We start from the raw sequence: 21,733 nt of genomic DNA, 5'->3' as shown, positions 1-21,733 counted from the left end.
CCCCATATCCTGACTAGAAGGAAGGATCCCTATTTGGACAAAGGTGCAAAACATTGCCAACTAGAGAACCCCATTTCTAACTTTGGTTATTAGGTTGAGTGTTGCTTTCGCACTTGACCTTCAGTGATTGGCGTACACTACTACCATATCGCAGACCATTACATACCATATACTGTTTTTTCTTGGTCTATTATTGATCTTGCCATTTGTGGAGAATTTAAACTTTCTATTGAATCATGCCTGAATCAAGAGCATCATCCGTTGCCTCTTTGGAAGTGGCTGAGGAGGAGGAGAGGTTAGAAACCTACAACATATCCCCCTCATCCTGACTAGAAGGAATGGTCCCTATTTGGACAAAGGTTCAAACCATTGCCAACTAGGTACCCCCATTTCTAACACTACACATGGCTGAGATGCTGGCAAAGACCAATGAACCAGACTGGGTACCAGCTTCCCATCCTCCTCATCCTGTGGGTGTGAGAATTTCCAACTACTTACAACAGTGTAGGGATATAACCACGGACCAATGGGTATTGGATCTAGTCACCTTTGGACATACCCTGGAGTTCACAAAGAGACCACAACGATACCCCACCCAGGGGAGCCCTTCCCCCTCATCTTCAATAATTACACAAAGAAGCCAAGGTCATGCATTCCAAAGGAGCAATCAATGAGGTCCCAGTACTATAAAGGAGACAAGATTTCTTGGTTAAAAAGTAATCAGGGGAGTAGAGACCAATACTGTATCTCAGGGAACTCAACAAGTTGTAAAGGAAACAAACATTCGGAATGGTAACACTGGCCGATATCCTGCATCGCCCCAAAAGAGGAAACTTCATGATCACCATAGATCTGGAAGACCCATATTTCCACGTCCCCATCAATTGAAAACATAAAACATTTCTCAGGTTTACGGTAGCTGAGAAAAGTCATATTGTTTCTGGGCTCCAAGCTAGATACAGTCTGATGCAAAGCCTTCCTCTTAAATGAACGTCTAATTTGTTTACAGCAGTTGGTGCTGGCCATCTCAGGAAAACGGTCAGTTTATGTAAGGAAGTACAAATCGCTCCTAGGCATGTGCTCATTAGCAAGAGACCTCAACCCTTTAGCCAGGCTCAAAGTGAGACCTCATCAGAAGGAGCTTCAATATCAATGGCTGCAAACATCATGATACTTCAAGGGCATGCTGCATATCAATATGGTCATGAAAGAAGCACTGTAATGGTGATATCACAGGCAAAATCTCTCGAAAGGCCTTATCTTCTTTCAGTTGATCCCAGATTTCATTCTAACAATGGACGCCTCTATGGAAGGCTGGAGAGGCCACTTACAAGACCTCCAGATTCAAGGCAAATGCTCCAGTATTCAAAAAACGAAACATATTAACAGTCTAGAGAACAAAGCCATATTCCTCTCCCTACAGGCTTTTTTAACCATGGATAGCAGGTGCCGCCATGCTGGTTTGTACAGGCAATATGATCAGCATGTACTACATAAACAAACAGGGAGGAACCTAGTCCTTCACTCTATCACAAGTAGCGCAAGAACGTGGGATTGGACAATGCAACATGGTATATCTCTCAAGGCCCAACATGTCCTTGGACTGCACAGCACACTAACAGATGCCCTCAGCAGAGCAACAGACAGTTGCCACGACTGGAAGCTGAATCAACAGAAACTGGACAGAGTACTTGCGCTTTGGGGAAAACCAGCGCTAGACTTATTTGCTACTAAGGACAATGCCAAATGCCATTCCTATGCCAGCAGGTTCCCTCTCCAGGGTCATGGGGGAATGCCCTTTCGATGCGTTAGTCAGGGATATATGCATTTGCCTTTCTCCCATCCTATTGATTCCCAGGGTACTTACCAAAATGAAAGCAGAGCATTGTCGCCTGATACTGGAGCTCCCAGGTGGACCAGGCAGCATTGGTTCCCATAACTTCTTCATCTCTCAGAGTCAAGACACATACACATGCAGCCATCACCATCTCTCCTGACCAGGGACAAGGGTCTGGTATGTCATTTTGAACTGACGTTGAATCATTTGCATGCTTGGCTCCTGAGTTAAGGGAAATTAACATTTCTCAGGAATGCAGGGGCATCCTCGCAAGGTCTAGATCTGAAAGAACTAACAAAATGTACAGACTGAAATGGAAACGATTTGCTTTCTGGTGCCAGCGTAACAACCTACATCAGTTTCAAGCATCCCCAGAACAGATTTTGCCATACCACCTCTCCTTAGCAAAATCAGGCCTGCATTCACCTCAGTCAATGTACACCTTGCCTCAATCTCTCGGTACTAAAGAGCCTCTCAGGCTTCTTCTTTCTGTGCCTCTAGCCTGGTGAAACAATTTATGGAGGGTCTTTTCTGTACCTTCCCTCCAGAATGAGTACTCACTACGGAATGTAAACTCAATGTGGTTCTCGCAAAATTGATGAAACACCCATTTGTGCCGATTCACAGAACTGAATTGAAATTCTTGAAATGAAAGGTTGCTCTCCTTCTGGCTCTCACTTCAGCAAGGAGGGTTAGTGAAATACAGGCATTCACCATCAAACAGCCATTTCTTCAGTTCAAGGAGGACTTTGTAATTCTGAGAACTCATCCTACCTTTATCTCTAAAGTTCCATCTCAGTTTCACCTTAATGAGCCAGTTATACTCTGATTGTTCTTCCTAAATCCATCGACACCAGTGGAGCAGGCATTGCATACGCTTGATGTCAAACTGTGTCTTACATTTTACCTGCAAAGAACAAAAGTCATTTGAAAGACTGATCAGTTGCTTGCGGCTTTCGGCCATGGCAGGGAAGGAACTGCAGCCACAAAATCTACAGTTGTTAGATGGGTTTCTGCAACAATTCAGTTTTGTCACTTATGGCTAACACGCCTTTGACAAGAAGGACTAAGGCTCATTCCAGTGGATCAGTGTGCATGTCAGCAGGCCTTTTCGCTGGGGTGACACTGGAAAAAATGAGCCGTGCTGCAACCTGGAGGAGTATCCATACCTAAACGCAGCACTGATGTCTGGAATCTGCACATTGTGGAAACGCAACTGTCGGCCAGGCAGTACTACGTCATCTGTTCAACGGAGATGAGTCTCTTTCAAGTAAAGAGGGTCTTTTTTGTATTTACATGTACAACTGAAAATATGGGTATATGTGTATAATTATGTATGTATATGTGCAAATGTATTGAGTTGTTGTCTTGCATTTCTTTGCTACTTTGCAAAACTAGGTCTTATTTATAAATCTATTTAAGTGTCCTGTTAGAATAAGTAAATGTATAGAATTCTAAAAAATAGTCATATGTACAAGAAATGAGTGTCTTCTCTGAATCTACGTGTAGGTTATCTCATATTGGTTGTTGCTCCCTCAGTTCGGATAAGTAAGAACACTTACAACATTAGAAGGGCATATAGACATCTACAAGTGTATCTGTTTTGTTATTACAGGCTATATATGCATGCTTTAGATTTCTCCCACTATCCCCTATAGACAACATGATCCTTGATGTTAATGCTTGCTATTCTGATTCAAGCATGTGAATCTATGAAAGATCGTATCACAAAAGGCAACTGCTGTTGTCTGTTTATCCCGTGCGGATATGCAGACTGTCAAAAAAGGGGGAGAGGAGGTAGAAGAGTGCGTCCACGCTGTACCAGATAGTCCGTCCTTCCTCAAAACCACTTTGGATGGTGGGGTATCCAAAGATATTGGAGAAGACGCCTGTTAGATCTGGGGGTCTCTAGTTGGCAATGATATTCACCTTTGTCCAAATAGGGACCCTTACCTCTAAGTCAGGATAAGGGGATTACACTCCTTAATAACCCCTGCTCACCCCCTTGGTAGCTTGGCACGAGCAGACAGGCTTATCTCAGAGGCAGTGTGTTAAGTATTTGTGAATATACACAGTAATAAAGTGATAACACTACAGAACAACACAATACAGGTTTTATAAAAATAAGTATTCTTAATAAAGACTTAAACGCAAGACCACAAACGACAAAAATCCACAATACTACACTTAAGATTACTTAAAAGATGATTAAAGTCTCTTAGTTCAAGTTATTGGCAAATGCGACAAAGTTCTCAACAAAGTACCTGGATGCGTAAGGCAAAGTGAACAAAAGGCTCACAAAAGGGGAGATGTGTCGGTTACGTGACCCGGGGGAACGGTTGCGTCCTTCCTCAATGCTTGTGCAGAGTAGAGAACTCGTCGTGAGCCTTACCGGTGCGGAGGTGATGCAGAGAGTCTCGGCCTGCGGGTCCGTTGCGGTGCGCAAGATGGTGCCTTGATGTGATGCGACAATCCGGTTGCGATGCGAGAAGATGGCGCCCTTGATGGGGCGATTCGATGACGAGGCGATGATGCCCTGGCAGCCTTGCGACGACTCCGTACTTTGGAGCCACGACAGGCCCTGCGACACGCTTCTCCGGCGATGCGATGGCGACTCTCACAATGGCGTCACGTTTCTCCGGTTATGCGAATGCAGGCAGCTTCGATGAACACACGCTTCCAGGGAGATGCAGTGAAGGCTCGCTTCTCCGGCGTTGCAATTATTTCAGCTGCGGCGGCAACACGCTTCTTCTCGATGCGTCGCGCTTCCAGCTCCCAGCGGCACGCAAGTGACTGGAGTCAGAATTCCCAGCAAGGAAATTCAGGAGGGAGCTGGAGGTGAAGTCTTTTGTCCCTGAGACTTCAGCAGGAGGCAAGCACAGTTCAAGCCCTTGGAGAATATTCTGTAGATGAAAGTCCTTACAAAGTTCCTTCTCCTTTCCCTTGGCAATGAAGCAACCACTGCAGGCCAACCCAGCAAATAGCACACTGGCAGAGGGGCAGTCCAAAACTCCTGCAGCTTCCTTCGCTCTTCTCCTTGGCAGAAAGGTTTCTTGTCGAGAAGTGATCTAATTTCTTGGGATCAGGGTCCCAATATTTATACCCCAAAATCCTTTGTTCTCTGAAGGCAGAGAGGCCTCTCTGCCTAGTCCAAACCAGTTCCTGAGCACTTTGTTTACATGACTCTCTTCTTCCTTTCACTGTGCGGGGCAGAGACATCAGCCGCCCCACAGGAGGTGGAGCCAGCACAGGGGAGGGAAGATACAGCTCTGGAGCACTCTGTTGGCATGATTCCTCGGAAGATACAGCTCTGGAGCACTCTGTTGGCATGATTCCTCTTCTCCTTTCACAGTGCAGGGTAGAGACATCGGACAAGCCACAGGGGGTGGAGCCAGCATTGTAGAGGGAAGGCCCAGCCCTATTCAGGTCCCAGGTGCAACTCCTCCCTCCCATCTAGATGCAGATATATCTATTCACCACTGGGCTGCCCCAGCCTGTCTCCTGGAATCCCCCATCCCTGTCACTCAAACCCTGACAAGGAATACACAACCCAGCAGAGGCAGGCCTGGATAGGTTGGCAAGAAAATACCTACTTTCTAAAAGTGGCATTTTCAAACACAGAATATTAAAACCAACTTCACTAAAAGATGTATTTTATTATTCTGAGTTCAGACATACTAAATTCGAATTTCTACCATGTTCCCTGAGTCAGTTAGGATTATAAGAATGTAATAATCTAACTGCCCATGCTGGCCTATGAGAACAGGTAGCCTTCAATAGTGAAAAACTAAAATGGTTGTAATTTACTATTAGAACATGCTACACACATCAGAGCAGGTCCTACCTCATACTTACAATGCACCCTGCCCTTGGGCCTACCATAGGGGTGTCTAATATAAAGCAAAGGGAATGTTTAGGGACTGGCAAGTGGGTGCATTTGGTCAAGTCAACATGGCAGTGCTAGAATGCCCACTGGCCCTGCAATGGCAGACCTGAGACACACTTTACAAGCTGCTTCTGTGGGTGGCACAACCAGTGCTGCAAGCCCACCAGCAGCATTTGATTTACAAGTCCTGGGCACACATGGTGCACTGTACTAGGGGCTGACAGATAAATCAATTAACCCAATCATAGAATCCAATTAGTATATCAATTTAACAATTTAACATAGGGAGCACTTGCACTGTAGCACTGATTAGCAGTGGCACAGTTTCCAAAGCATAAATCCAGCAAAAACATATCAAAACATATATATATATATATATATATATATATATATATATATATATATATATATATATATATATATATATATATATATATATATATATATATATATATATCCTGACAAGCTGGGAATCTCTATGTCTTAACCTTGGGTGAAGATAAATATATATATATATTTATCTTCACCCAAGGTTAAGACACAGGGACTCCCAGCTTGTCAGAACAGAGCTTGTATGTGGATGTCTCTAAAGCCGCCTCACATTCACCAAGTTTCCCTTAACCATTATGAGTAGAAGAATTACGAGAAACCCCAGCTAGTTGTTATTCCAATAGTTTATTTATGACAAAGAAACTGAAGCGTACCACCCTACTGGAGTCTTGCTCACATGACCTGTGACAATTGTCATATATATGTATTTTTTTTTAGATTTCAATCCGGGGGCGGGCTAGATTAGGTGGCAGACGGTTTGGCAGACAGTTAGGACACTGATGTCTGATTGACACAGTCCCTACCTGTGACCACCCTGGAATTGGTTTGCTGGTCATAGGAAGAAGTACCTTGCCAGAGGAAGGCCTTCCTCTGCCAGTGTCTAATCAAAGCATAAATATCCCTCCAAGTCCTTTCCACAACATGTATATGACTCATAAGAGCATCCTATAAGTTAGAGATCCTGAGTTGGGACCAGTGAACAAAATTGCCATGGCTCGCCCAGAAGTATAACATACTCATAACTCCTGCGGATCAGTGGAAAAGGAACCAGGGGCGGGGTCTGCTCTTGAGGGAGGGAGATAGTGTTCCAGTTAGGGGTTTCAGGGCACAAGGCTTCCTCTCTCGATGTATCTAGAGGAGATGGAGTGCAAGCCTGCAATGGTGCTTTTATTTGGGTCACATGGCCTTTACTGGGGCCTCAACTAGACCTGAACTTTGGGAGAAGGTGATAACATATAACCAATGGAGGCAAGGCTAACACGTTAAATAATGGGACTCAGCTATCCTTAGAGTCAATACAAGACACTAGTGTGATAAATTGTGCATTTAAAATATATTGTGCACACCCTATACAATTACAAAAAACTTGTTTTAATACATTTGACAATGTTTACAGGTTATTCAAGGGCAATTGGTAGTTCGACATCTGAAAAGCAGCTTCTACAGATTTCAATACAAAGCACTTTAGAACAAGTTTTCAAAAAGCGGTTTCAAGATTTCAACCCTTTTTCCAATTCCTTCTGTGTAATGACAGTGATCTCATGAAATATTTTTAATTTCATCTTCAGAAAGAAGCTCCTGCCAGACTGTTGATCAAATGTATGTTTTCAGTCTGCTCATCTGGACGTTGCAACATATGCTTCTTTGAGGACGCACACAGGTGCAGGTTTCAGAATATTGAGCTTAGTAGGTTAATACACCAACTGTGGGATCCGTGACTGGCAAGTCACAGGTTTGATTCCTAATGCATATCTCATGTTCTTCCTGAGGGGAAATAAGTGTCAATCAGTTGGCATTATTACCGCCTTTTAACTTCTCTGCCAGGAATCTGCACTATCCTAAATCAATATAAAATATTTGTTGGTATGTAGGAAACCTCATGAGAATGGGGAGGAGATTTCCCCTTTCTTACTGCCTTCCCTGTCATGTCAATCCCAAACCGGAAAAGACGGACCAAAAGATGGGAAACTAAGGAAGGACTGCCATTGTCCCTAACAGGCGGAGAATGTGGGTGTGACTAGAACAAAAGGCCAATCGGAAGGCAGAGAGGAGAAGGAAAAGCAGACTGCCAATCATGGGAAAAAGGATGACCAGGATGTGGGGCATGGCCAGAATAATCAGGAAGACGTGGAGATCGAGGAGCCAGTGTTGGTGTGGCTGGAGAACGCTGAGGAGGAGTATCCTGTGAACGCGGGACATGTCGAAAGCCTGGAAACTTGGTGGAGGAGTGGTGGTCAGCCTCAGATGAGACGCACTAGCCGCCGCAACTCAGGAGAGTTGTGGTAGACACAGTACGTGCTCAGGAGAAGGGGAGATGAAAGGAGCGGTTTGGGAGGGTTTTTAGGACTCACAGGTGGAGCGCGGCGGGCCACGTGGACAGTGGGCCGCAGCAGCGCTAAAATGAGATACAAGCACACTTGATTTATTTGCTTGGCCGGAAGACCCCGAGCGGTCTTCCGCCGTTTATTTATCCCCTTGGGTCGAGCCCACCCCGAGGGGTGTATGCATGTGTGGAGATGGTTACATTGTGAGAGAGAGCCCGGTGGCTCTCTACATCCCTCCTTTCTTTCGTTACCAGACCATCGGGTCATCCCCATTCATGGAGACGCATACACAAAGTCTTTCAGTCTTTGACTTGGCGCAGGGTTCGGCCTGAGACCATACCTTTGGCTCCGGGAGCTGGAACTGACCACTGTGCTGGACGGAACATTCGCTGACAAATCAGGTGCTCCATCAGAATGGGCTGACCCAGCCACGGGGGCAGTACCGTCGCTCATCCGTCTGGATCCCTTCGGTGAAGGACTCACCGTTCCTGGCGAGGCAGGTGGGGATGGACTCGGGGTTATCTTTGGATAATCAAGCACTTCGTGTCCAGGCTCATTCTCGCCCGTCTTCTTGAAGCTGGACACATTAATCATGACGGAGTGCTGTCCCCTCTGAGCAGTGACCATGGTTCCTTGAACGCCCATGACCGTCCACACCTCCGGCTCGTAGGGCTTCCAGAACTTCCAACCGGGGTGTCGGTCTTTGATCACTACCCGGTCTCCCACTCGTAGCTGGGGCTCTTGTGCCCGACGGGCTTCGCTGGCCTTGCGGTTCGTCGTCGTCCTCTTTGCCTGAACCACCTCGCTGACTCGCTCCGAGGGCGACCACGTCGGGTCTGACAGGATACTGTCTCGCAGGGGCCGCTTGAACAGCAGGTGAGACGCGCACACTTGGTGGTGCTGTGAGGCGTTTGTTGATAGGCACAAATAAATTAGTCCAGAGCTGTCTCGGCGTCTTCCCCATGGTCCACGGCGATAGGCAGTGCTCGGTTAAGTGTCCGCATCAGACGTTCCACCTCCCCGTTGGCTTGGAGCCACAGCGGGGTGATCTTCCGGTAATGAATCGCCTTACTCTCAAGGTACTCCTGGAATTCTCGGCCCTGGAACAGAGGTCCATTGTCCGACTTGACTTCCTTCGGGCAGTCCCATCATTACAAAGGTCTTGTCTAGAACGTTCTTTATGGGCGTGAACGCAGTTGACGCCACCACCTCCACAATGGGGAACTTTGAAAACGAGTCTACCATGACCAGCATGTAACGTCCATCGGGGAAACTCCAGAAATCCAGGCTTACTTTTAGCCAGGGGGTCTCACAAGGTTCTTCAATAATCACTGGCGCCGGCGCTGGATCTCCCCCTATGATAGTGCAGGCATGGCACTGTCTTACCATCTCCTCCACCATGGAGTCCATTGCGGGAAACCAGACCTTGTTGCGCAGCCTGGCCTTCGTTTTGGCCATCCCCTGTTGGCCAACATGCGCCAGTGTAAGGATCCGCTTCTGTAGTCTATCTGGAACCACCATAAGGTGTCCCCGTGGAACAGCTCCTTGCTTCCCCACACTGAGTTCATGGCGAACTTGCCAGAGCTGTTGTCGTCCCTGGCTGACCTCCGTCCGGGTTCCATCCATGAAGTGTGCCCATCCATTGTTCTCCAGTGCAGCTTTCACCCGGGACAACGTCTCGTCTTCTTGGGTGGCACAGCCGATCTCTTTGAGCGTCATGGCCGTGGGACACGCCCCCTGCGACACCATTTTCACAAACGCGTCGACAGACCTGAGGATGACGTTCACTTAGGGTGACGGGATAGGTAGTCGGCTGGGTTGTGGGCCCCGGGACGGTACACAACCTTGAAGTAGTATGACTGCCGCTGCACCACCCACCATTCAATTCTTGGGGGCGCCAGTCGGGATGAGCTTGCAAAGAGCGGGAGCAGAGGCTTGTGGTCAGTCACGACCTGGAACTCTTGGCCGCACAGGTAGAGGTGAAAATGTTGGCACGCCCACTTGATGGCCAACGCTTCCCTCTCAATTTGGGCATATCTGGTCTCCGTGTCGGTGAGGGCCTTGTTTGCGTAGGCCACTGGTCTCCAGACCTCAGGGCTGTGTTCCTGAAGGAGGACCGCACCCAAGCCCACTGGGCTGGAGTAGACGATCAGTTCCGTGCGTTGCCCTGGATGGAAGTAGGTCATCACTGTCTTGTCCAGCAGTGCAATAGGCGGGTACATGATAACGGGAGGGAGGATTTCACATTAATGATACTTCTCCTGATTGAAATACTATGTAATTGGATCTGCAATAAAAACGGTTTAACAAACAAAAAAAAAATCACTGTCTTGTCCAGCAGCCCTGCCTTGATGTTATTTAACGCTTTGTGCAATTGAAAAGTAACAACCTAGGCAATTTAACGATTAGAGTCACAAGGAGGTAAAAATATTTGCAAGTAGACTACAGCTGCCTAAACCCCAAAATTTTATTATTCAATTAACACAATTAAAAAAGTTCATTTATATGACATCAAATTACAGTTAAAAATTCACAATATATATTTAACATTAACATAATAATATACAATTGACAAACAATTGACAAGGGGGGTAGGTGGCATAAAAATTCGGTCTCTACGCGCGTTTCGGCGGCCAGCGCCTTCTTCCTGGAGCAGCCACACAATATCTATAAAGTGAAGATGCATATAGAACATAAAATTATATCGGTTCAAAGTCACAATTTATTTAACGCTTTGTGGGCAGCCCCAGTCCACTCCCACTTGTGATCATTGCGTGTGAGAGTCCGGGGCGGCTCCAACATGGCAGCAAGGTTTGGAATAAAGCGCCCACAATAGGTGGCCATGCAGAGAAAGCTTCTCACTTCTGTGGGGTTCTTCGGCGTGATGGCTGCTCGGATGGCTGCGTCCTTCTTGGGGTCCACTAGGATTCCCTCCCGGGTGAAGGTATACCCAAAGAAATCAACAGTTTCTTGGTAAATCAAGCACTTGGACTTGTGAAGGGTTAACCCGCAGTCTTCTAGTCTCTTCAGGGTGGCTCTGAGATGATTGTGGTGATCCTCAAGCGTGTTCGAGAATACCAGTATGTCATTACTGAGGTCGATCACGCCCTGCAGCCCAGACAGTGCTTCTCTGATGGCATTTAAAAGACTTTGGCTGCCGACGACACCCCGAAGCTGAGCCTCTTGTACCTCCGGAGACTAACGTGCGTCGAGAAGGTGGTGATATACCTGCTCTCATACTCAAGTTCCAGCTGATGGTAGCCGGCGTTCAAATCCAGCTCAGAGAACCATTTGGCTTCGTTCAGGTCTGCCACTACGTCGTCCATGGTTGGAGTGATGTGGTGTTACCTTTTGACAGCTGTGTTTGGTAGCCTCATGTCCACACAGAGTCGTATGGCTCCGGGATGTTTGGGTTTGGGAGCCACGACCAACGGGGACACCCATGAGGTTGGGCCAGAGAATTTCTCAATTACGTAGAGTTCCTCAAGTTTTCTCAGCTCTTCTTCCACCTCCGGACGGAAATTGATCGGCACTCTCAGGTGCCTGAGGGCGACTGGTCTCACAGAGGGGTCAATGTGGAGCTTGAATCTCTTGCCCTTGAGTTTCCCTAGTCCTCTGAATAGAGCCAGTAATTCCTTCAAGATATTGTGTGAGTCATGAATCTGGTTGGCACAGAAGACGAGTCCCAGGTCCTCAGCTGTGTGGCAACTGAGCAGTGTCCCTTTTGTTACCTCTGTGATGTGGAACCTGTTGTCCGTGGTGTAGCTTCCGCTGGTGACTTTGACCTGAATGACTCCTTGAAGAGGAAGTGGATCTGTCCCTCCATAGGCGTAAATCCGTGCTCTAGACGGTGTAAGCGGGGGTCGTGGTGACAGGCAGTCGTATTGCTCTGAATCCATCACATTAACAGAGGCACCAGTGTCGATGAGGGCCTTAACCGCCGTCCCCTCCACCAAGACGGAGCACATTGTAGGGGGTCTTCGGCGACGGTCTGTTCTGCTGACGTACAACACTACAAACACTTCATCGTCATCTTCTTCAAACACAGGACCTCGTACCTGCTGCTGAGCCTCCGTTGCTGCCGGCGAATTGGCGAGAGAGATCTGGCGGACACGTTGTGACACGCCCCTTTGCTTCGACATAGTCGATCTGAACCTTCCACACCGGCACACTTTGGCAAAGTGATTGAGCCTGCCACAGCCGGAGCATGTCTTCCCCTTTGCCCCGCAGACAGCCGTCGCTGAGAGGTCTTTGCCACAGTATTCACACTGTCCTCCTGGTGGTGGTCTAGGAGCTTGACGAGTTGTGTTGGGTACGCCTTTGGATTGCCTCGATCCTCTCTTCTTTGATTGGCGGGTATCTGGTTGCATGTGAGGCTGCAACTGGCGTGTGTAAGGCAGACTCCATTTCTTCTGCGTGGACGTCCCACAGCTCGTGGGAGCGGGCTAGGACGAGGATCTTGCCCAGCGAGATCCCAGGTTGGTGAAGGATCAGTTTCCGCAGAAGTTTGGAGAGGCATCCCAGGATGATTTGGTCCCGTATTTCTTCCTGGTGATCCGTGAAGGTGCACGTGCTGGCCAGCCGGCGCAGCCGTGAGTAGAATATATCGATGGACTCCGAGTCCTGCTGCGACGCCCTCAGGAACTTAAACTTCTCGAAGTCAGGGTTGAGTTAGTGAAGTAGTGTGGCTCACTGGTTAGAGGCGGCAGACCCGAGAGCAGACGACGGCCCGGGACCAGGGTTCAATTCCCGGCGCGGCAGGTTTCTGGACCAGGGTCAGCGGACTCGATAATTCTCTCGCCTCGGTGCCCACTCTGATCAGCGATCACACTCGGCAACTCTGGGCATTAGCTTGCCTCATCTTCACTAACGGCCCCACCAGACCGCCGGGGATGCCTGGTCTCACCCTGGAGATACCCATTAAGGGACCATCTCTCAGGGAAGCCAGGAAGGGTTTCGCAGCGGTCGAAGCGCCTTGGGACCCTACGGGTAAGTAGTGCGCTATATAAATGCCTATACATATACATACATAGTTGGGGGTCAAAGTGCCTGTTGAGCAAGGCGACCGCTGCCTCGTAGTCATCGTCGTTGCCTGTGTAGGAAAGCGTCTCGAAGAGGTCATAGATTTCCGCGACTCTGTTCTTATTTTTTTTGCTTATTGTGGTGCTGGCTGGGGGGGGTCGGGCCTACCCTCACTCTCAGCCCTCTTCTCCCGCCCCTCGCAGGTGGATGCAGGCAGCAGGTTGGGCAGCCGTCTCTCAGTGGCGCCTCACAGTCGGATAGGTGGCAGTAGAGGTTGGGGCCTAGGCACCGGCCCAGACGCCTGTATCTCTCATGCATTTCTTCTTCTGTGAGTTGGAAATGGGTGATGTGCACTTTGTATATGCGTTCCTGTCGCCTCCTCATCCTCTGTGCTGCTGCTTGCATCCACATCTGCCTTGCAATGACATAGAGGGCGGCCATTGTGTTGAAACTGATGCATTCTGGGGCTGTTTATATGCAGTGCATCTGGTTACGACCTGCTTTGGGTTGGTGGTAATTAGCGACTCGTAAATAGCAATTTTGCGAGAAATCGCTATTTGGTATTTTTCTTACATTGGTCTGCGATTTTGTTTTTGCGTTTGCGATCGGTATTTCGCCTCCTACATCTGGCCCATGGTTTTTGTTCGGCTTGTTAGGCACAGTTTTATTTTGTGACCCAAAAAACATGTAAAGAAAACTTACCTAAATTTTGATGTATTTTCTATTTGTTATGTATTTGTTTATAGGTTTCCATTAGCATGTGACCACAAATGGGTCTTTCAGAGGTTCATGTAGTAAATTTGAGACTTTACACATACAGCCTAGTTTATTATTTGGGCTTTCTTGCTACTTTTAGTAGGAGTGTGCTACATATGAAACCCTAGGTGAATGAAAGGCAATCATTGTTATTGTTTAGATTCTTTTTCTTTTGTTCCCAATAGACAATCATTATTTTATCCACATAGTAGTTTGTGTGGCTCACTGCTAGGTATATGTTTCACTTTATTGCACAGAGGTGCATAAGAAAGATGTTTTTTTGTTTGGCTTGTTGGGCCAGTTTTATTTTGTGAGCTAGAGAGCATGCAAAGAAAACTTATGTAGATCAAGATGTATTCTATTTGTTATGTATTTGTTTATAGGTTTCCATTAACATGAGAGCTTAAATGGCTCTTTGTTCAAGTAGTAAATCTGAAGTTTACATATGCAGGTTAGTTTATTTTTTGAGCTTCCTTGCTACTCTTAGTAGTATTGTGCAAAAAGATGTCACTAAATTGAAAAATGTATAACTTAAAGAGTGCCTCATCTACTTTCCTGCAGTACTCAAAAGAATCATTTGAGCACCCTATTATTGAATCCTGCTAAATTTCACCAAAATCGCGGTATGCAAAATACCAAAGTCTACGTAAAATGCATTAGATTTCAAGCTCTTTTTGGGACCCTCCTTTTTTTTGCACCCCCATGACCAAACACCACAAACTTTCAGTCCTCCACCAATGAAATGGGCGCAACAGGTTGCAAAGTTTCGTGGGCATTCGTCAAACGGGTGCAAAGATATTAAGGGACAAAAATCCCTACCTCTGTGACCTTAACTACAACTACAGCGTGGCTACTGCCACACACACACACGCGCGCGCGAGCGTGTGTATGTTGGTAATCACTCTGTAGTGGTAAGTATATAATACACACACACCCATATGTATGTATATTTATATATGTATATATATATATATATATACATATATATGTGTGTGTATGTATGTATATATATATTTTTTACTGAAAAAAGTCAAAGGTTAAAGTAGAGTTGTAAGTAAGTAAGATTTTAACTTGCATTAAAAAATCTTAAAACAGCCAAAAAATCCACAACGGTTTCAAAAACAAATAAATGCTGAAATTTCCTAGTTACACGTCACAGAAAAGGTAAAGCTCAAGTGTGGGCTCCAAGTAATATTGTTTTATGTGTATAATGTTTCTCAGGTGACGCCTATTTCCGTATTCTTTTTCATTCATAGTTCTACGTAGAGAAGTCAGATTTCCATCCATGGTGTGTACACCTTCATTTGGCAGATTTACCCCTAAAATAAACTGCTAAAGTTACCTGTAGTAATGTAGTTACCTGTAGTAATGTTACAGACATACTTAGAGTTGAAGGTATCCCTGCCCTGTGAGGTGTAAATCTGTATCTGGGGTAGTTGATTTGCATGTGAGTTAAGATTTCCACTCCCAGGTGTGAGCGCAAATCTACATGTCCTGTGATCTCTGCCTATAGATTTGACTTCTGATAGGGCTCTGTTATTTAGGAAAGTAATGAATAAGGTAGTAAAATAAAGCAGAACACAAAATGAAATTTGAAATTCATAGAACCATCTCTAGAGCTCAGATATTACCCCCAAACTATATTACAGCATTCATCAATTATGTACTCATTTCTTTGAACAAGGGCCCTCCAGGAAATGCTTTTCTAGTTGGAAAGGTCTGGTTGCAGTGCTTAATTTGTAAACAAATAAGTGCCATGGACTTTATCAGGTGAGCACTGCAGCTTGCACTACCCATTGCCCCTGCAAGCGCTGCTAATAACAGTACCTTCACAACTACTAACGATCGCACTCCTACAAGTGTGGCAAATCAGACTGGTCCAGGCCCCCAAAGATACAAGAGTAGCCGCGGCAGCAGGTATAACACATTTTTTGTCAATATTGAATTAGTAAAAAAACAGTTGTTATACTCATCTCTAAATCAGACAAACAGCACTACCAAGTGGCAGACTGACATAAGTGGCAGTGTTGCAAATTAGGTGATGGTGCCGAACACCGCAAAGCACTGGCTCAAATTAAGCACTGGTTGGTTGCCTCTAGATGCAATGCGAGTTCTCTGGTTTGCGGTATTGGAACAGTTAACCATGCCTAAAAATACAATTAAGCAAAAGATGTGGTAAAGGTCACAAACAACAAAAGTTATACACTGGTGAATATATAAACTATATATTTGCTGTTATGTGAGGCAAGTATATTTATACAGCTCGGTGAAAACGTCATATTTACAACTAGGTTATTTGTAGCAACACTTCATAGAAGTGACAACAGTCTTGTAAATAAGAGAGGTGGAAAGCAAGTTACACCTGGAAAAGTCGATAGAATAGTAGTTATGGCAATTTCTTTAAAAGGTCAAACAATTCATCAACAGGGAAGGAAGGTTTCACGGCGATTTTCCATCTTCTTCGCTATGTTTTTCAGAAAGGCAGAGAAATGCCTTTGTCTAGTTATTCAAAGGATAGTGGATCATATTCAAACATTCTAAGCTATGGTCCTCATGATGCTGGGTCGATATGTAATTAATTGACAACAGTGCAGCAGTACATTCCTGTCAGATTGACGCATAGAAGCACAAAGGCAGTACACCGCATGGTAGGCAGATGGGGTGAGTAGCACAAATGGTGGGTTCTTGAGGTACTGTATAAAGATGCTGGTTGTGTCAAGTTAACACTGAAAATCAATGCAACACATAGACATGCTATGGGGTATCGCTTGACAATATATCTATTTACTATTTAGATGCAATCTCCGTCTTTGGTTATTATTTCTCTCCAATCTCATGAGACTGCTCTTTAGGCTAATCTCACCCACTGTGGACAAGACTTGGATGTCTTCAAGCTCTCTCTTCCTGGGATGAGGATCCAGGAGTTGGATTTGTCGGAACCTGGAGACTCCATAAAGTGGTTTTGGTGCAACCAGCAAGTTAAGGTTGGCAGGCTGCAAACTCCTGGTGGGTATCAGGTCAGAATATCTACAAGGTAGTCCAGACAAATATCATAAAACACATCGGAAACAGTTGTCTAAGACTTGTCGTGCACCCTGTTTTTAGCTGAGAGCTACGCAGCATTGTGATGAAATGGGATGTCACATTGTAAGTAGGATCGATTGAATTACTTATCTAAGGTTTAAGGCTGGGCAAAGCACTAAGCAACATTCGCGTAGTTTGCGGAGTTTGCGCTACTTCGCACTACGCGAAGTGCACGTAGCACAGTGCAAACACACGTAGCATAGTGCAGCTGTCATTTTTTGCTTGCTCGCGGTCCTCAACGTCTAGATGGAGACCGCGAGCAATCTATTTTTTTATTTTTTTATTTTTGAAAACCTTTATTGTGCGAATAGAGGCATACAAATACGGGCCTACAACCAATCAGGCCGGCCACAACACATTATGAACGCACAGGAGTCAACATTGATGTTCCCCGGCAGTCACCCAGTGGTATACAGGCAAGCAATGAAACATTAAGAGGCCGAGTGTAACCGCTAGAAGCAAGATTAAATAAGGTTAATTTTATAATATAAGAGGAAGTATAGTAGGATCAGTTGCAACTTTCGACATCTAAATTCCCATGGCGGACTATATGTAGAGCATCAATACAAAGGGGCTTTGATAACTGGAAATAATAGCAGCAATTGACAGAAATCAACTTATGGTCGCCCCATTTCAGATCAGTTCCCACCACGGCCCACCACACACCCGTCACCACCTGAATGCGAGCTGGCACGGATCAGAAGAATCAGAGCAGCAACGTAATAGCCATCCACTATACTAACCCAAATAAAGAGAGAAAGAGGGGAGGGGTAGAGAAGAGAATGTCAGAAAGGGGGAAAGAAAGAACGCGGCACCATTGCACTCGCCCCCCACGGCGAATAAAGCACGCAGAACTGGAGGACCCGCTATCGGGGCAAGTCATGTAAGACATGCTATATGTGCAGTCAATATTGCGGAAGCGGGAAAGCAACTCCTTCACTATCCGCTAACACTCCATGGAAGACGCGCGCAGACACAGCACCCCGATAAAGGGATACAAAAGAGCCATAGAACTACAGAAAAAAGAAAAACAACAACAGAAAGACCCCATCCCTCCCACACCACCCTGCACCCCTGCAGAAGGCTACGGCCTACCCCCCCAGCAGCGTGCCTGTCGCCCTAAATAGAACCCGAAATATAGAAGAATCAGAAAGTAAGAAAAAGAACACAACAGACCAAAAGAAGAAGAGAAGGGAAAGGGGAAGGGGATCCAGTGGGAGAGGAGATCTGCAATCGAACATTCAGCTCCTACCCCCCCTCCTTAACACAACTGAAACCCACATCAAAGCGAGAAAGACACAACCTCAAATATCAGGAACAGGAAAAGGAATCGGCCATATTGTCACAGCTGCGGGTAGTCCTCATCCACATTAACCAGTAGTCCGCCGAAGCAATTCTGTCTCACCCCTGTCTTTTCCTAATCATAGCTTTCGTGCGCAATAAGGTGGTAGGTAGCAAACAGTTCGCCATGGAGTACACACAGGATCGAAACAAGGCAGGCCAAGGGTGCAGTCTAGAGGACCCCAGTCTCAAACAGCAAAGCAAGTAGTGACTGCGGCAGACCAGACTGTCAAGTAGCAACATCAGGAGCAGCAAACAGACTGGGTGCGGCCCCGCCGTCCAAAACAGCGAGGTAACCCCGGCAAGGCAGCCGCGGGACCTCACTAAAGCAGTTCGAATCAAACATCTGCCGGGCTCCCCAGCCAGACAGGCATGGACTGGTCCCAACGTGGGGCCCTCGCTCATGTTCGCCACAGTTGAAGCTTCCTGGAGATTCAGGCCGCTGACATACAGTCTCGTAGGTGCACGGCGGCATCACTCTTCGCAGCAGCCGAGGGGGGCAAGTCAAGTCAAGTCAGAGAATTTATATAGCGCACTACCTACCCAGAGGGTCTCAAGGCGCTTAGAAAGGGGAGGAGGATTACTTGTCAAATATCCACGTTTTAAGTTGCTTTCTGAATGCTAGGTGGTTCTGGGTGAGGCGAAGGTACGCGGGGAGTGAGTTCCATGTTTTAGCAGCCAGGTATGAGAAGGATCTGCCTTCCATGGTGGTCTTGTTGATGCGAGGTACAGTGGCGAGGGCTTGGCTGGAAGAACGTAGTTGGCGGGGGGGGGGTGTAGAAGGACAGTCGTGAGTTGAGGCACTCTGGTCCGATGTCGTAGAGTGATTTGTGTGCGTGGGTTAGCAGACGGAAAGTGATTCTCTTATTGACGGGTAGCCAGTGGAGGTCTTTCAGGTGACCAGAGATGTGTTCGTTGCGAGGGATGTCTAATATGATTCTGGCTGAGGCGTTTTGGATTCGTTGGAGTTTCTTCTGGAGTTTAGCGGTAGTACCTGCGTAGAGGGTGTTTCCGTAGTCCAGTCGGCTCGTGACTAGAGCATGGGGGACTGTTTTCCTTGTTTCGGTGGGGATCCAGCGAAATGATTTTCTGAGCATGCGAAGAATGTTGAAGCAGGATGAGGATACGGCGCTGACTTGTCTGTTCATTGAAAGTGAAGAGTCAAGGATCACGCCTAGGTTCCGTGCGTGGTCTGTCGGGATGGGTGCTTTTCCAAGGGCTTCCGGCCACCAAGAGTCGTCCCATGCAGAGGGGGATGTGCCTAAGATGAGGACTTCTGTTTTGTCTGAGTTCAGTTTCAGACGGCTTTGTTTCATCCATTCGGCAACCTCTTTCATTCCTTCGTGTAGGTTAGTTTTGGCGGTGCTGGGGTCATTGGTGAGAGAAAGGATTAGTTGAGTGTCATCCGCGTAAGAGATGATGTTGAGGTTGTGTTGGCGGGCGATGGCCGCGAGGAGGCTCATGTATACGTTGAAGAGGGTGGGGCTGAGTGAGGATCCTTGTGGTACGCCACAGATGACTTCAGTGGCCTCGGACTTGAATGGTGGGAGGCGGACTCTCTGGGTTCTTCCGGTGAGGAACGAGGTGATCCATTCAAGTGCTTTTCCTTGTATTCCGATGTTATTGAGGCGTTGTAACAGGGTGCTGTGGCAGACTGTGTCGAATGCTGCAGAGAGGTCGAGGAGGATGAGGGCGACTGTGTCTCCATTGTCCAGTAGAGTTCGAATGTTGTCTGTTGCTGCGATGAGGGCGGTCTCAGTGCTGTGTTTTGATCGGAAGCCAGATTGTGAGGAGTCGAGGGATTTGTTGGCTTCGAGGAAAGCGGCGAGCTGGTTGTTGACGGCTTTCTCGATGACTTTGGCAGGGAATGGAAGGAGCGAAATGGGGCGGTAATTTTTGAGTTTTCAGTCGAGCCGCATTCATGGGGGACGGGCCAACAGGCATGGCGGCAGAACCGCTATCTCGCGTAACAGCGTCGAAGGCCATGGCCGCACGCAAAGAACATAGGGCGGCCAAGACATCACCGATTGTGGGCTCACACCCACAAGCCTCAGCCATCATGTGGTTCGACAAACTAGGTTCGCCGCCCCAAGCAGGTCCGGGACCCGGGGCGCCGGCGGCCATCTTGTCAGTGCAGCAGGGACTCTCCGCTCCTTAACTTCTGGACCGGGCGTTCGAATAAGGCCCACCGGAGTCTCCTCGAACCCCAGCAATGGCAATCTTGGTGCAGAAAGATGGGCCACCAAAAAACAGGAGTCGCTGGCGCCACCGTCTCACGGGCGTCGCCCGCCGAATCCGGGCGAAGGGCTTCAAGATGGCCGGACAAGGCAACAAAGGGGGGGACAAGCCTCCTGTACGGTCTATCCCCGTCCGAGGCGGGCCGCGCCCCGCCACAGAGCCCTCGGGCCACCAGACCGGGCCCGGTCAGTAGCCACCGGAACAACCGCACAACGGCCTCTTCAGCCGACCCCTCTCCACCACCGGGGGCCGGTGTCAACACACCACTCCGGCCGACCGTCACAGGCGAGTCCCCGGCCTGCACGCCGTGGAGGCTCCGGAACAAGCAAGGGCACAACTCCAGATCCGCGGCACCCAGGAGCCCCCGGGACGGACGGTAAGTGCTAGCAATGCTTCACCTTCCCATATTTAGTCGATTGTGTCTCCTCGGGGCAGGATGAGGTGCAGGATATGCGCTTCAGGCAGGAAGGTTGATGGAGCCGAGCTACAGTGCGGCCATCACAGTCGCGAGCTTGGCTCCTCCCCTCGACCGCAAGCAATCTAAATGACAATCCGGCGAGACTTTTTCCTCGTTCGCGATCAGCAACATCAAGTTGCCGATCACGAGCGTGGAAAATAAACCTCCGGACGAGCTTCTCAACGCGGGGAGGTTAGGTTTCTCATTGCGAGTGGTCGCGTATGCTTTCGACTGCCCGCGATGAGAAATTACCAGTCGGCGTTGAGAAAGCTTCTGTTCGAGTAGAAATCTACTCGAGCGACAGAAAACGACCGCTTGCACTGTGCAAGATGCAGTTTGCACTGATTGCACAGTGCGGACAAGCATCCGGCACTGTGCAATCAGTGCGAACAGCATCTTGCACAGTGCACTACGCAGTTTTCTAAGCTACGCGTAGCTCGCGTAGTGCGAAGTGCACTTCCCGAAGCTACACGTAGCGCTACTTTGCAAACTACGCCCAGGGTTACTAAGGTTGTATAATTTCAGAAGAGGAAGTAGTCCTTTACACCCTTCACATAAGCATGTTGCAGAAGGCCATCTTCAATCAAGACTTACTAGAACTGCCAAAGGAACTATGGATTGTTCCTCCAAGCTGTGCCCTTTACGTTTAAATTTGTTTTATTATTTGTTTTATTATTATTCTATGAATTCTTGTGATAGGAGTGCTATAAATAGGGCGCCAAATGTCCCGGAACTTT

This window comes from Lissotriton vulgaris, chromosome 1_1, assembly GCF_964263255.1.
Source record: "Lissotriton vulgaris chromosome 1_1, aLisVul1.2, whole genome shotgun sequence".
In the NCBI taxonomy this organism is placed as follows: Eukaryota; Metazoa; Chordata; class Amphibia; order Caudata; family Salamandridae; genus Lissotriton; species Lissotriton vulgaris.
The sequence above is the reverse complement of the archived record's forward strand: the minus strand, read 5'-3'. Positions refer to the sequence as shown.